Here is a 15,052-nt window from a genome sequence, read left to right as displayed (position 1 = left end):
ATTAGTGTAGCCTAATCTTTAACTGCAACTGTGAAGAAAACCCCCATTGGTTTAAACAGATTGAATAGACAGAAGAAAAAAAGATTAAAAAAAATTGTTTAATAAAGAATTCGAATGTTGATTTAGAATTTGAATGTCAACATTATGATCGAAGCTTCGAAGAATTCGGTACAGCCCTACTAGCCTACCATTTTCCTTCAATAGGTTACATGAGAAATCCCTTGTAAAGCAGACGTGTCAAGTCAAAGGTTGCCATAACATCTCTTTAGAACCACACAAACACACACGGCACAAAGCTCTTTCCTAACAAGTATGCAGCAACAGCTCCTCCCAACTCAATACTGAGGGGAACTTGATGATCTTGAGTCTCTCAGATTACACTCTGGTTAGAGAAGCGGAGAATACTAGGGATACATTTTTTGTAAAGATAGCTAATCCACAAGCTAATAGCTAATTGGACTTGTTATTAGGGCCTTGGTCTCCACATTGCCACAGTGTGTAAAACAAACTGCAATACACCGATTATTAATCCTAAGCATTGGCCATTGCATGACTACACTGTTATACTATGACACTGTAATGTGATCTCAGATATCCGTGTGACAGTTCTAGTACAGTTGACAGTGGAGAGGTAGGCTAACTGTAACAGAGCTCTGAATGAGCAGAAGTAGCAGTACTATGCAAACAGAGTGACTATAAGTATACCAGGTGCAGCGCTCTGAAGCTGTCATCTGTCCACTTCTGAACAGCGGACGTCAGGAGCCATTCAGATGGACAGCATATTCAGACAGCACAAATTATAATTACGATATCATTGATATTTAACCGAAATTCCAAGTCAGCAGCTTATAATGCTCTATACTGTCCTGTCTGTGACGAGAGAGAGAGGGAGAGAGACTACTGCCCCGTCTGTGACGAGAGAGAGAGAGAGACTACTGCCCTGTCTGTGACGAGAGAGAGGGAGAGACTACTGCCCTGTCTGTGACGAGAGAGACTACTGCCCTGTCTGTGACGAGAGAGACTACTGCCCTGTCTGTGACGAGAGGGAGAGAGACTACTGCCCTGTCTGTGACGAGAGGGAGAGAGACTACTGCCCTGTCTGTGACGAGAGAGACTACTGCCCTGTCTGTGACAAGAGAGGGAGAGACTACTGTCCTGTCTGTGACAAGAGAGACTACTGCCCTGTCTGTGAGGAGAGGGAGAGAGACTACTGCCCTGTCTGTGACGAGAGGGAGAGAGACTACTGCCCTGTCTGTGACGAGAGAGACTACTGCCCTGTCTGTGACAAGAGAGGGAGAGACTACTGTCCTGTCTGTGATGAGAGAGACTACTGCCCTGTCTGTGACAAGAGAGGGAGAGACTACTGCCCTGTCTGTGACGAGAGAGACTACTGCCCTGTCTGTGACAAGAGAGGGAGAGAGACTACTGCCCTGTCTGTGACGAGAGGGAGAGAGACTACTGCCCTGTCTGTGACGAGAGAGACTACTGCCCTGTCTGTGACAAGAGAGGGAGAGACTACTGCCCTGTCTGTGACGAGAGAGACTACTGCCCTGTCTGTGACAAGAGAGGGAGAGACTACTGTCCTGTCTGTGACGAGAGGGAGAGAGACTACTAGGGCTGTCTTAAATGCTTCGAAGCTTCGAACGTTCGATTCGATGACACAAGCTTCGAACATTAAAAAAAAATCGAAGTTAAAAAAAAAAAAAATCAAAAAAAAAAAAAAAATTTACTTCGATTTGTGTGTGTGTGTGTGTAGGTGTGTGTGTGTGTGTGTGTGTGTGTGTGTGTGTGTGTGTGTGTGTGTGAACTACAGCCGAATCCCGTCCAATCTTTCGCCGTCGACTAAAGACTCACTTCTTCAACCATTATCTGAAATGATAAAAAAAAAAAAAAAAAAAAATCTAACCGTGACTAACCTTACTGTCATGCACTTGTCCTAATAAACTAACCTACACTGTAACACGCAACACTTTGATGAACATTGTTACTCAGCTGATAGAGTTGTACCCTTCTTGCTGTCTTGTCGTACAGAACTTGTAAGTCGCTTTGGATAAAAGCGTCAGCTAAATGACTAAATGTAAGTGTGTGTGTGTGTGTGTGTGTGTGTGTGTGTGTGTCTGTGTGTAGGTGTGTGTGTAGGTGTGTGTGTGTGTGTGTGTGCGCGCACCTTGTAGAATTCCACACATAAGAAAGAAAGATACTGGGATGAATAAACAAAATAGGAAATAAAATGTAGAAATGCATGCAATACATAAATAAATATGAATCTCCATATATGAAATATAACATTTAGATAAGGTGCTACTGAGATGTTTTGGTGAGTTCTTTGTTTTTTTGTGGAAGTTGCCCTTCTTAAAAATGCATGAACATTCACTGATAATTGGTCTGTAGTGGAGTCTACAAGGTCTACATTGCCGGACCATGTAGAATCCGGACCTTGTAGACTGACATAATTCTGTGCATAGTTTAGTCTACACAGGCCATATTTCAAATAATCAAAATCTTACTTCATTCATCTTAAACATTCTTGATTTGGGGGATTGGTAGTTCCCATGAAATCTGAAGTTGTTCAAACGACAACAGCGATCCACCTTGAATTAAATCACACAGCCGAGTGAAACCTTGTTGGATGAGTCAGTCACGAAAGGGGCTACTTAATTAATTAATCCAACCCACTTTATTTATAGAGCACATTTAAAAACAACAACGTTTACGAAAGTGCTGTACAAGTCCCACAACATAAGATAAAAAAAATATTAAAAAAAAATATTAAAAAAAAAAATTAAAAAAAAATATATTTTTTTATTTTTTTTTCGAAGCTTCGAATTAAAATCGAAGCTCGGCCCCGAAGCTTCGATTGCCAAAAAAAGCTTCGAAGGTCAGCCCTAGAGACTACTGCCCTGTCTGTGACGAGGGAGAGAGACTACTGCCCTGTCTGTGACGAGAGGGAGAGAGACTACTGCCCTGTCTATGACGAGAGGGAGAGAGACTACTGCCCTGTCTGTGACGAGAGGGAGAGAGACTACTGCCCTGTCTGTGACAAGAGAGGGAGAGACTACTGCCCTGTCTGTGACGAGAGAGACTACTGCCCTGTCTGTGACGAGAGGGAGAGAGACTACTGCCCTGTCTGTGACGAGAGGGAGAGAGACTACTGCCCTGTCTGTGACGAGAGAGACTACTGCCCTGTCTGTGACAAGAGAGACAACTGCCCTGTCTGTGACGAGAGGGAGAGAGACTACTGCCCTGTCTGTGACGAGAGGGAGAGAGACTACTGCCCTGTCTGTGACAAGAGAGGGAGAGACTACTGCCCTGTCTGTGACGAGAGGGAGAGAGACTACTGCCCTGTCTGTGACGAGAGAGAGAGAGGGAGAGAGACTACTGCCCTGTCTGTGACGAGAGGGAGAGAGACTACTGCCCTGTCTGTGACGAGAGAGAGAGAGAGGGAGAGAGACTACTGCCCTGTGTGTGACGAGAGAGGGAGAGACTACTGCCCCGTGTGTGACGAGAGAGGGAGAGACTACTGCCCTGTGTGTGACGAGAGAGAGAGACTACTGTGCTGTCTGTGATGAGGGAGAGAGAGACTACTGTCCTGTCTGTGACGAGAGAGGGAGAGAGACTACTGCCCTGTCTGTGACGAGAGGGAGAGAGACTACTGCCCTGTCTGTGACGAGAGAGAGAGACTACTGTCCTGTCTGTGATGAGAGAGAGAGAGAGACTACTGTCCTGTCTCTGACGAGAGGGAGAGAGACTACTGCCCTGTCTGTGATGAGAGAGGGAGAGAGACTACTGCCCTGTCTGTGACGAGAGGGAGAGAGAGAGGGAGAGAGACTACTGCCCTGTCTGTGATGAGAGAAGGAAAGCATTTTCCCATAGTAGACTAGACTACCCATAGTAGACTGTCCTGTGAGGAGAGAGCATTTTCTGGCAGTGACATCACCTTCTGGCAACACACACACTCGCAAGTTCAACAACAATCACAAAACCCTCCGTTGCGTTCCAGTTTGATATAGTTCTATGGTAGAGCCATATGAAATCAGTTTAATTTTTTTCCAAATTCCATTTTATTTTTTTCCAGATTCCGTTTTAATATTTCAGAATTCTGTATTTTGCTTTGTATGCAAATTTTACCATCAGAAAGAGTGTCTAATAAGTGGGAATGAATAAATGTCCACAATTTAATAAGATATAATAGTCCATTTAATAGGGCTGTCTTAAATACTTCGAAGCTTCGTTCGATGGGCATGGGATTCGAATATGAAAATAAAATTCGATTATAAAAAAAAAAATTATAATAATTATATATATTTTTGCAAAATCAACTCTGCCTCTCTTTGTTAACTACAACAAGCAATGCTGTTTGTTATTTAAGATGAGGTCGGACTCGGCACTGACAGATTTGTGTTCATTGTGCTGCTTTTATAAAGCCTCAAATGACTGCTTACAATATTTCATGAAAGCAAAGTGTTTTGTTTGTCTAAGATTTAAAAAGGTTTAAACTTTACAGCACTGACAAAGTTGAACAAAGTGCTGTACAAGTCCCACAACATTAAAAAAAAAAGTAAAAAAAATAGTTGATTCCATTTTATTGCTCAATTCCGCGATTCCGTCCGCGATTCCGTGATCGCGGATTCCATATGGCTCTATGGTTGCGGAAGACTACAGTAAACAAGACGTTCCTTTATACAGAAAGAATTACCCACTACTAACGTTAACAATGAAGATGGACAGTGGAAAACATTAAGGCAGCAGAACCAGTGAAATAAAACAGAAAACAAACCTATTATGTTAACGTTAGGTAACCGTTAACATTAAACGTGAGATTGTCCAAAGGAGTCTGTCAGTCTGCCAACAAAGATATTGTTACATCATAGTACATCAGAGAGAACTAATTTCTTCACAAAATGGATCACCAAAATGGCACCAACCTTAACACTATGATCGCCGTGGACGAGTTTACACGTCATTCCTAGCCATGCTCATTCTGCCGAAGACGCCGTAACTCGTCTTTGATGTCAATATTTCAAAAATCTGTCATCGAAATCATATTTCCTTTCCGGAGCCCTGAGACACACTGCAAAGCTCCACTCAACTCTCTAGGGTTCAAGAGTGCCATCTGGTGGCCGATCGGCAGATCGCCAACCGGAAATTAACCTTTGAACCGGTAGTGCTCATCCATATGTGGTCCGGGCACGCTATCGTTAGAGAGATTCCGTATTGACACAGTGAACATCGATCGGTGCAAATAACTCGAAAAAACAACATGATTTGGACGTATATACTATTATACAACCTGGAAATGGATCGGGCATTTCTCCATCCCATAATAGAAAAGATTCTGTTCCACGCTCATTTGCCAGCGGCGCGAGGAAGCCATGGTAAGATTCAGCGTTATATTCTAACGTGTTCTATATAAACTGCTATGATGAACATATGACCCACTCTGGATGAATCATCTAACACTGCCCACGGAATTATAAACGATCCCCCGCCCATCCGGTCATCATCAGATGATGCGTAGAAACTTCTAGAACCACGTCCAGTTGAAATTTTTTATCTCGCACAGATTCCTACCAAACTGTATTTGATCATCAATATAATGCATTTAGGGCTATAAATCACGTTCTGAAGAAAGCTGCAGAAAACGATAAAAAAATACTTATACTTTAGACTATTTTAGTATGAATATGTGAATGAAAAAGTTTAACGTTGCTACACCCTGAACAATACATATAGGACATTGAATGGGCCATAATAATGGCAATTTAGCAATAGAATTTAAAAAGTTATAGCCCTGCAAAGAAGGGGAACTTCTCCATAGACAAATAGAGCTGGCGAGGGATGGTAAATTATGAATTTAACCCATGGCGATTAAAGTGTTAATGAAGACTGCCTGTTACCGGTAAGTACTTATGATTAACGTTACTTCTGCTAATGTAGGCTACAGCTAACGTTACAGTGTCCCGTCTACATCGGTTTTCAATTCATTTTTATTTGAGTATCATCCGTTTGTTGGACAGGGTTGTAGGGCTGAGCCCAAACGTTCGAACGTTCGGACCTTCGTTCGTTACGTTGGTGTTCGAATTCTAAATCAACATTCGAATTTGAAATGGTTTATAAAAAAATTCAAAATTCAAAAAAAATTGTCTATTCATTCTGTTTAAACCAATGGGGGTTTTCTTCACAGTTGCAGATAAAAATTAGGCTACACTTGTCATACAAATTTAAATAAAACATTTATCATAAATGATGTAGCCTATCTGTATCCACTTGGAACTCCATCAAGACGTCACCATCACTTTCCTACCAACCGTGCCCTTATTGGATTATTTATGTTGACGAAACTGATGAGTTATATTCATTAAAGAAAGTTGATTTAATTTTGTTTAAGACTTATTTAATCAGATTAATCACTTTATTCAAATTGAGGATTTAGTTTGAAGATATAAAAATAATAATAAAAAATTTCATTATTAAAAACAAAGGTTCGAACGTCTGTTCGAAAAACCCTGACGAAGTTGGAAGCCCAAAAACAGGCTTGGGGGACAGCTCTTACAGGGTTGACAGCGCCGTGTTAATTTCTGTCAGATTTGTGTCTGTTTTGATGGACAGAAAGGTCCGAATGGGGTGACATTTTGGAACCGACATGATACGTTACCATCATTACGTCTAAATTAAAAAATAAACAAACGGAGTGTAATACCTTACGTCAAAGATCTGTTCAGTGACAGATCAATGTAGCCATGGCCTAACCATGTTTTCAGGCATTTCTCTATGACTGCACGTGTATTACATGATGGCCACATGGTCGGCCAAAGACATAGCTAGTGGAAACCCTGGCCCACGCGCTACATGGTTGGTTCTTGGCTGCGGCTGGCGGCAAATATTGAACTATGCTCAACAAGATTTGGCGGCATGGTTGCCGTCGATGGTCCAGTTAAAATAACTTGTGCATAGCGGTACCGCGTTGTGTCTGCACGTACCTTTAGCCAGAGAAACTCTCCTTTGGCGGACTGGCAGATGTTTGGTTTCCCTTGTGGGAGCCCTTGTTTTTAAGCCAATCTCTTGTAACTGCACTGCAAAAGAATTATAGCTGCTGGTGCCACAGTCAGTTGCCATACAAACGGCCTTAACAATAAAGTGCAGCAGCGTGTGCCAAGTTTCTGTTTCAAGTTTGTTGCAACTTGGTATCCATGACAGCTACTTCACTTAGGTCTTAGATCTCCCCGTTGGACGCCTACTACCAGCGGATTATGTATCAGTCCACACTGTCTGGAACAGCAGCAAAGGGTTCATTCAGCATCTTGACTGACAACTCTGGGGTATTTGGCACCAAAGACAATATAACAGAAACAGCTGAACAGGTTTCTCTGTATCAGAAACCACAGCATAGCGGAATAGAAGCGGGATACATCTTGATTGCTTGAGGTAGTAATAGAAATGGCATTTGATTTAAGTTTGATTTTGTTCCCCTTTTTGCCACAGCTAGTAGCCTGTCTGTTTGGTAAGATAGTAAGCACAGGAAGTTGTAAGGCATGTTGTCCCAATATGGCCCGACAGTCTAAAAAAAAGATGCATCTATTGAATGAAGAATCACAAATCTGGGAAATGCAGTTTTAGGCAATCTGAACTATCTGAACCTGGGCAACAGGTGGATGGCCTCAGAAAAACCCTAACAGCCCTTTCAGACAGGACGCCAGAAGGGCACCGCTGGTTTCCTGACGCAGAAGAGATAGTCTGTTTACTTTTCTGATAACTACATCACTGCATAACTCATAAATGGTTAGACAAGCTTCATTTTATTAAGTGGTACTGTCCGTCTAGCAGTGGGAATTTGGGTGCTTTCCTTTGAGTGCATAGTAGTATAGATAGTAGCATAGCACATAGTAGTAAAGACAGTAAATTAGAAGTAAGAAGGTTACATTTCAATTTAGGAAAATTAAAACAAACAAACTAAACCGAAAAAACTCTGTTGGACACAGTTTTATGTGGATATAACTGTATATAATTATTTAAAGCCTACATTAAAAAAAATTAAAGCCCCCCCACACGTGTTTTTTTCCCCTCACAAATATATGTAAATTATATTTATTTATAATTTTGAGTGAGAACCCCTTTGACCAACCTCATCCCTTTCCCTGTCATTCTGTCAAATAAGCTGAGTAGACCACTGCCATGGGAAAGTTGGCAAACAAAAAAAGGTGGCAATTCAAAATAAAGTCTTCCATGTTTTAATGTTTTGATTTATTTGTTCTGTGGTTATTTTGTGCTGGTTCATGCCTGACTGGCAAACATCTATTAAAGCTAATAAAGAGAGGATGCACCAGAGTCGTATTCTCTGGTAGTCATATAACTCATTTTGTGTTACGGTATGTTACAATTTTGTATTACATATTTATAAAGTAGTATTAACTACTTTTTCTAAGTAACTTTAATTAAATCTACTATAATAAAACTATTACTTTTGGTGGTAGTTTTGCTGTAGTTCAACTTCTTCCAGTGTGAAGTAATTGGTTGAAAACTACGTTTTGAGAGTAGCTTCCCCAATGGTTGCTCTGCTGGCTGTTCAGAATAATTTTTGGGAGCCAATTTGTATCTCCCCAACTTTAGGCCCCAACGCTGTCCAAGAAAACTATTTGCATGTCAGATACAGACAAAATAACAAATCGAAAGGTACACTGTAGCTAGGGCAACTGCAGGTCAGGTCACTGCGCATACCTATAAAGTATGTTGCAATGCCCAACGGTTGTTTAACCTGATGTAGCCCGGCCCCGAATCATATGAACCTGAAATCAAGTGAAGGAGGCAGTCATTGCAACTGACCGATCCCAAGCACCGCCTTATTTCCCCTCCACATCATGCCTTAACCACCATTGCTAAGCACCTTAGCTTGACCACAGTCGCATTCAGCCTGACAAAACCTTCTCAGATTGAACATGCACCTGGATTCCCTATGATTGCTCCAACACTACTTCATAGGCCCGATGATGACGGACCATGTTTGCTATCCACAATAACATTCTGTGAAGCAGATGTCCAGCAAAGGCTAACGTGGTAGCGTTAACTACCACAAGGCTATTTTTACCACGGCTCCAGTGACACTAAATCATGAATGAGAGTTGCTCTGAAATACAGGAGGTTAACTCTTTAATTGCCAGACCCGAGATATCTCGGGTTTTGGTAGTTTTTTCTTTTATTCGCTATTTTTATTCATTATTCATCCATTCTTGATCAATTATGGTGTTGCCATAGGAAGGGATTTTGAGATTGCCAAAGTGCAATACCGGCCGCATCCTGCAAGATGGCAGTGTCGCCCACCCTTTGAAACCTTATATCTAACTCTGTGTTACACTCAAATGTCACTGGGCGCTATATTTAGACAGAGCCGAGTTAGGGCCCGCGTCCACCTAGCGCATATTTAGGACCGCACGCGTCTGTTTTCAATGTATTACAATGGGGAGGGAGCGCATGCGGCCGCATGCGGCCGCCTCTAGGAAATGCGCTGCCGTCGGCGTCTTTTCTCAGCGTTTTTGTGCGGACGAAAGTTGAAACTTTCTGAACTTTCAGAGCGAGGCGCTGAGCGCATTTTCAGACAACCAATCACAGCCATTCATCTACCACTCTGTTTGTAACCTGACACCGGAGCTGCCTGCCTGTCTGGCTGTCTCCACACAGACCATTGAGATTCGCGACAAAACTAATAATAATAACTACACGAATACACTACTAAAAAGCTAATAAAAAGCAAAGGGCGAACTGTGGTGTCAGGCAATAACTGTATATATAATTAATATACAATAAAGTTATTCAAATATGCTATAATATGTGCAAAACCGCGGCATGGCTGTAGATTTCTTTCTGTCATCTACAAGATGCACATCAAGCCAGCGCTGCCGGCGCACTCCCAGCATGTTTCACGGAGAAATATGCGCTAGGCAGCGTTTCCGTTAGCCGGTAATTACCGGTTTTTGACCGGCAAAATCTGTTGAAGTCCGACATATTTAATCTCTCCGGTCATAATGTCCGGTGAAAATAATTCCCTCTAAACACAATTAGATTATTTGAATTGTATTAAAATAGGCTAAAATTAAATAGCCTATGCGATGAACGAAACAAACAATCATTAAGCAGCCGGTCTAATAATGACATTGTCTTGTCAGCGCGAGCTGGCTGCTGATATATTTGCGAGAAGCATCCATCTGCCGGCCGGCAGGGTGCAGTACTCCAATTCAGCCATTGGCAATTCAGCTGTTGGGTGGGGGCGCTGCTGAGCGGTTTCCAGACCGGACCTAAAAACACTGCTGCTCCATGCTTCACGTAAATATATCAGCAGCCAGCTCGCGCTGACAACAGAATGTCATTATTAGACCGGCTGCTTGGTGAAGCAACGATGAAACAAATGATTGTTTCGTTAATCGCATAGGCTATTTAATTTTAGCCTATTTTAATACAATTCAAATAATCAAATTGTGTTTAGAGGGAATTATTTTCACCGGACATTATGACCAGCACCAAGTCGTTGGGAGGTGGAGATATAAATCACGCAAACCCACGATAATGTTCAGTTCTTCGCTTGATATAATTAATATAAATGTCCAATATAACGGAATTCGTTAGCTCATAAAAATGTGATTATAACAGACTGCTGTTTATTAAGGTCGGGCAGACTGCCCACCGACACCTCAAGTCGGCAGCAGCACGAAGTCTCGAGGGACTTATTTTATTTGGAATATATTAATGACTGTATATACGCAAAAGTAGCCTAGTTTTAAGTTAAAATATTATAAATGCCTTGATGATGTCATTCTTTATATAGGCATATCAATTGTTTTTAAGCTCAATAAACTCTGACCGGAATTTATCCCATTTGTCCGGTAGATTGAAATCTACCGGACACTCAGACCTGCAAAAAAAAATTCTAACGGAAACCCTGGCGCTAGGTGGACGCGGGCCCTAAGACGCTTCATCCGAGCACTTCCAAACGCATCTGGCACTCTCTTTGTGATCAAATTTTTTTATTTTCCATTTTTCAAACATGAAACATCACAACTCACAACACAATAATAACAATAATACGTAAAAGATATCCAAAACATAAACTAACCAAAATGATCAGACAATAAATTAGACAGAATATACATTTGCATACATATCTAGTTCAAATAAGCTGTCACAAAGTATAAGGCTTCCTGAGCCCCCTCCATCCCCAGGCCCGGCAGCTGCGAACCCCAACCCCGAAGGACCCGGAGTCCGGCGCCCCCACGGGCCAAAGCACCACGCCACTTTAATGCTTCAACCCGCAGAGACTCCCCAACCACGGCCCCCCCAGTCAGAGCCCACGGCCACCAGACCCACAGCCAAAGGGGGTCCCGAAAATATACATCATTAAAATTACAAGAGAAGAGAAAAAATAATAATAACAAAAAATAAATAAAAAATAAAAAACACAAGTGGACAATGGCACTCGCTCGCCCTGCTTCGGACATAACTTATCTGGTTGTATCCAGCGTGAAGCAATCAGCTTTTTGGCAGCCGTAAGGCCGGCCAAAATGAGTCTCTTTACATGTACCGACGTCGGCAATTGAGAAACATCATTTAACAATAATACAGAAGGCAAGGTTGGTATGGTCAAAGCGAAAATCTCTGATAGCTGAGAGGTAACGTTTTCCCAGAAGACCTCAACAGGAGGGCATTCCCAGTACATATGCATATATGTTCCAATGGCACCGTTTGGACACAAGGTACATCGAGAGTCAGGTCTGAGGCCCATTAGGTTCTGAGGTCCATTAGGTTCAATCGCCTGGGGGTCAAATAAGTCCTATGAACAAAATGTAGATGAATCTGTTGGTGATCTGGGTTGCGTGATGATAGCCTAACATTTTCCCAGACTGCATCCCAATCAAAATCTATATCCAACCCAGGGATATCCTTTCTCCAAATCGTGTCTAGGGGCAGGTCCTTATATGAGGACATAAGTAAGTGCCTCTCGATGTCTCCCTGTCATAAAAGAATTTGTGAAATCGGTGTCACTCTAGTGGGACGTCCCATGGAACGCCATGAGCCTTCAGAGCTCGCATCTGGCACTCTCTATCCATAAGTTGTGCCAAATTATGTCCGGGACCAGACAGACAGCGATACTGGAAATCGCGATCAGACAATTGAAAAAAAAAAAATTGGAATACCACCGACCACAGGTAAGGACTATCCGACATCAATTACAGCTTGATCCAACAATGTTTTGATACCGATCCAGCTGATCAGCGTTTTTAGTGTTCAATACGAATGCCGTTACTGGCAATCAAAGCACCAGAAACGACCCCCCCCCCATTCATGCATTCATGATGAAACATAATACCTATTATATACATTTGATTTGGAAACAGTAGCGTGTCCAGGCAAGAAACGCCAATGCTTATAGTAGGATTCACGTTGCGCCTACTCGCTTCCCAGGAATTATCCCGTATCACTCTGAAATTATACTTATATTCACCACGGGATAACGCGTGAGCGTGTGCATGAAAAAATTCTCTTTTTTGCATCTTGGACGGAAAAAAGTCAGTGTCAAATGACCATAGTATTGTCCCCTAGCTATAAGGCCTAACAAAAAAAAATTGGTTCCTGTTCCTGTTTTTTTTTTTAATATATATTTTTATTTCATTTCATTTTTCTTCTTCCTGTTCCTGTTTTTTTACTTTATTTATATATATTTTTTAACTCATAAAATAATTTGGGTCACACCTAAATCTGCAGGGTCGGTCGGCAACAGGGACCAAACATTTTTTTTAGGCCTAATATCAAATATAGATAGTATACAAACAAGGTGACGCACTCCTATCTTTAAAGCGTGGCATAGCTACAACGGGACCCGGCTAAGGGCTGGCGCTGAATGAGTTAAGGGGAGAACTAACTAATTGAGAGCTCAGGGACACAGCCCTGGTGAAACATGGAGTGTTTTGCCGGTTAGTGTGAGGGAATAGTCCTCCTCTCCCCCCCAATCTATTACCATTCATCTTTTGTCTCCCACCTTCAACCCCCCACCAGCCCCCCAAACCATGTTCCCCTCATCCTCTCAACTAGACCCCCCCTCCCCCTTCCTTACCTCATCTCTCTTACCTGATACCACCATTTGGCGCTTGGCATTAATCTTGGATCCCGTTTAGAGCAATCAATATATAAATATTTAAGACATTCCCATGAATATATCTAAGATTATGTAGTGCTTTTTAAGGCCTTTTATTAGTAAATGTGATTTTAAGACTTTTTTAAGGACCTGTGGCCACCCTGCAGTCAGTCTGTCTGACCAGACATAAAGTTAGATCTTGTGTTTTGTTTTCATCTGATGAAGGTCTTCCCACACTAGATTGATCTCCCACATCACAATACACTAAGACCAATGCTGACATTTGATAAAATGTTTGGGGAAAGGTTAGTAACAGAACCCTCTCCCTTACATGCGTCTACTATCCATGTACATATTTTAAACATCCTCCACTGGAGATAATCCAAGTAGGCTACTTTTAGAAAAACATAAAAACAAAGAGCTTGGTGTCCGGGTCATGCAGGACAAGTTAAAGGTGGTTGTCAAGGTGTTGCTAAGGTAGGTGGTGCGTGGGATCAATCAATATATTTGAATGCTGATCCATTCACATGCTGGGTGTTTGGTGGAGCACAACAGGTCACTAGAGTTCATTTTAATATGCTTATCTTGAGCATGAATGAGGGGAGGCAGTCACAGTCAGCATATCAGCATGATGATGTAACAAATCTCAACTATTATCTATATAATTGCATCACATGCCATGTGGAAATCTGTCTGAAAAGAGGAACTACTAGAACTAGAATTTGAGCACAATGCTGTAGTATAATACTTTATGTGGGGGGGGGGGATGCCAGGCTAAGTAGTTATGAATGGGGGTAGGTTTCGTAAGAGCCAGGCTCTGACTATTCCCTGGAACCGAGATCATCACATTGGCTACAACTGATGATACTACAATGCAACAACGTTGGTTTGTAGGCACAGCAACGTTACCCAACAACGTACAAATCGCATTGCACCTATATGCATCGACTGACATATAAGTTAGAAAATAAACAATTAGTAAATGGTGCCAAGAGAAGAACATACTATTTTTGCATAACGCAGTGTCAAAGCACTGTTACTCACTCTGGCTGGCTGGTGAACTCTGATGATGAGAGGCTCGACTTCTGAGTTAAGGTAGAACAACTTTAGTTTACCCTATTATTACTCCCCTGTCAATCCTGTGACTTGACACACGCGACAACAATATAGAAAACACATTGTAATGTACCTTGAGGTTTGTGCTTACCTTCTCGTCGTCACTGTCAGGCACACTGTGCACAATGCGGAAGGAAACTTTACGCCACACAGGACCAAACCAAGTCAGCCTCGACGCGGGGGGTGTACACAACTTACTCCTCAGCGCAGGTAGCTTAATAAACGGAACGGACGCTTCTCCTGAACACGTCTAGATGTGTATTTCCTCCTAAATAGTTTTTGGCTAGTTTACGCACTTTATTAGACTAGCGATTTTCCTTTAATTTTCTCAGCACACCTATTTCACAGAAGTGGACGAATCCTTGACGGCGTTACCTAATGCCGATGCCGGACACATGTAACGAGCAATAATAAATAGCTGCTAAAGTGCAGCGGGCGAGGGGTCACGGTTATGTAATCATCCGCCCAACGGAACGATATGTCTCCACGTCCGTGAGGCAGGCTCTGGTTTAAAGGATCCTCCACACTGTTGACGCCTGTATCTGTTTCCAGTCCACCTCAGACCGTCGCCACGGACTTTACCTTGAACGATACCATCATCTAACTATCCTCGAGAGACCTATATCAACAAAGTCACGTGACCGGCCTTGGGAGGCTTGGCTCGCCGCTCATAAGAGCAGACAAGGGAACACGCCTCTTCCTCTTTGCTTTGGAAGAAATACACAGTTCCCTTTCTTAGAAATACTCCGGGCGGGAAGTGACCTGGCCTTGCCGTCCATTAACCCCATGTAAACGTAGTTGTAGTTTGTAGAGCTAAAC

The 15,052-nt window shown here is 42.3% G+C and overlaps 1 protein-coding gene across 1 annotated transcript in view; it reads right to left on the bottom strand.

Moving 5' to 3' along the window:
* The window catches only part of LOC311239347 (NADPH--cytochrome P450 reductase-like), an 85,429-nt gene extending 70,657 nt beyond the window's left edge, over positions 1 to 14,772 (bottom strand). The window contains exon 1 of the mRNA XM_084327652.1: positions 14,325 to 14,772. The gene's annotated coding sequence lies outside the window, so the exon portion shown is untranslated. The remainder of the gene's footprint in view (positions 1 to 14,324) is intronic.
* Positions 14,773 to 15,052: the final 280 nt, after the last annotated feature.

Source organism: Notolepis coatsorum (genome assembly GCF_963971535.1).
Source record: "Notolepis coatsorum genome assembly, chromosome: 1".
Classification (NCBI taxonomy): domain Eukaryota; kingdom Metazoa; phylum Chordata; class Actinopteri; order Aulopiformes; family Paralepididae; genus Notolepis; species Notolepis coatsorum.
The sequence above is the reverse complement of the archived record's forward strand: the minus strand, read 5'-3'. Positions and strand labels throughout refer to the sequence as shown.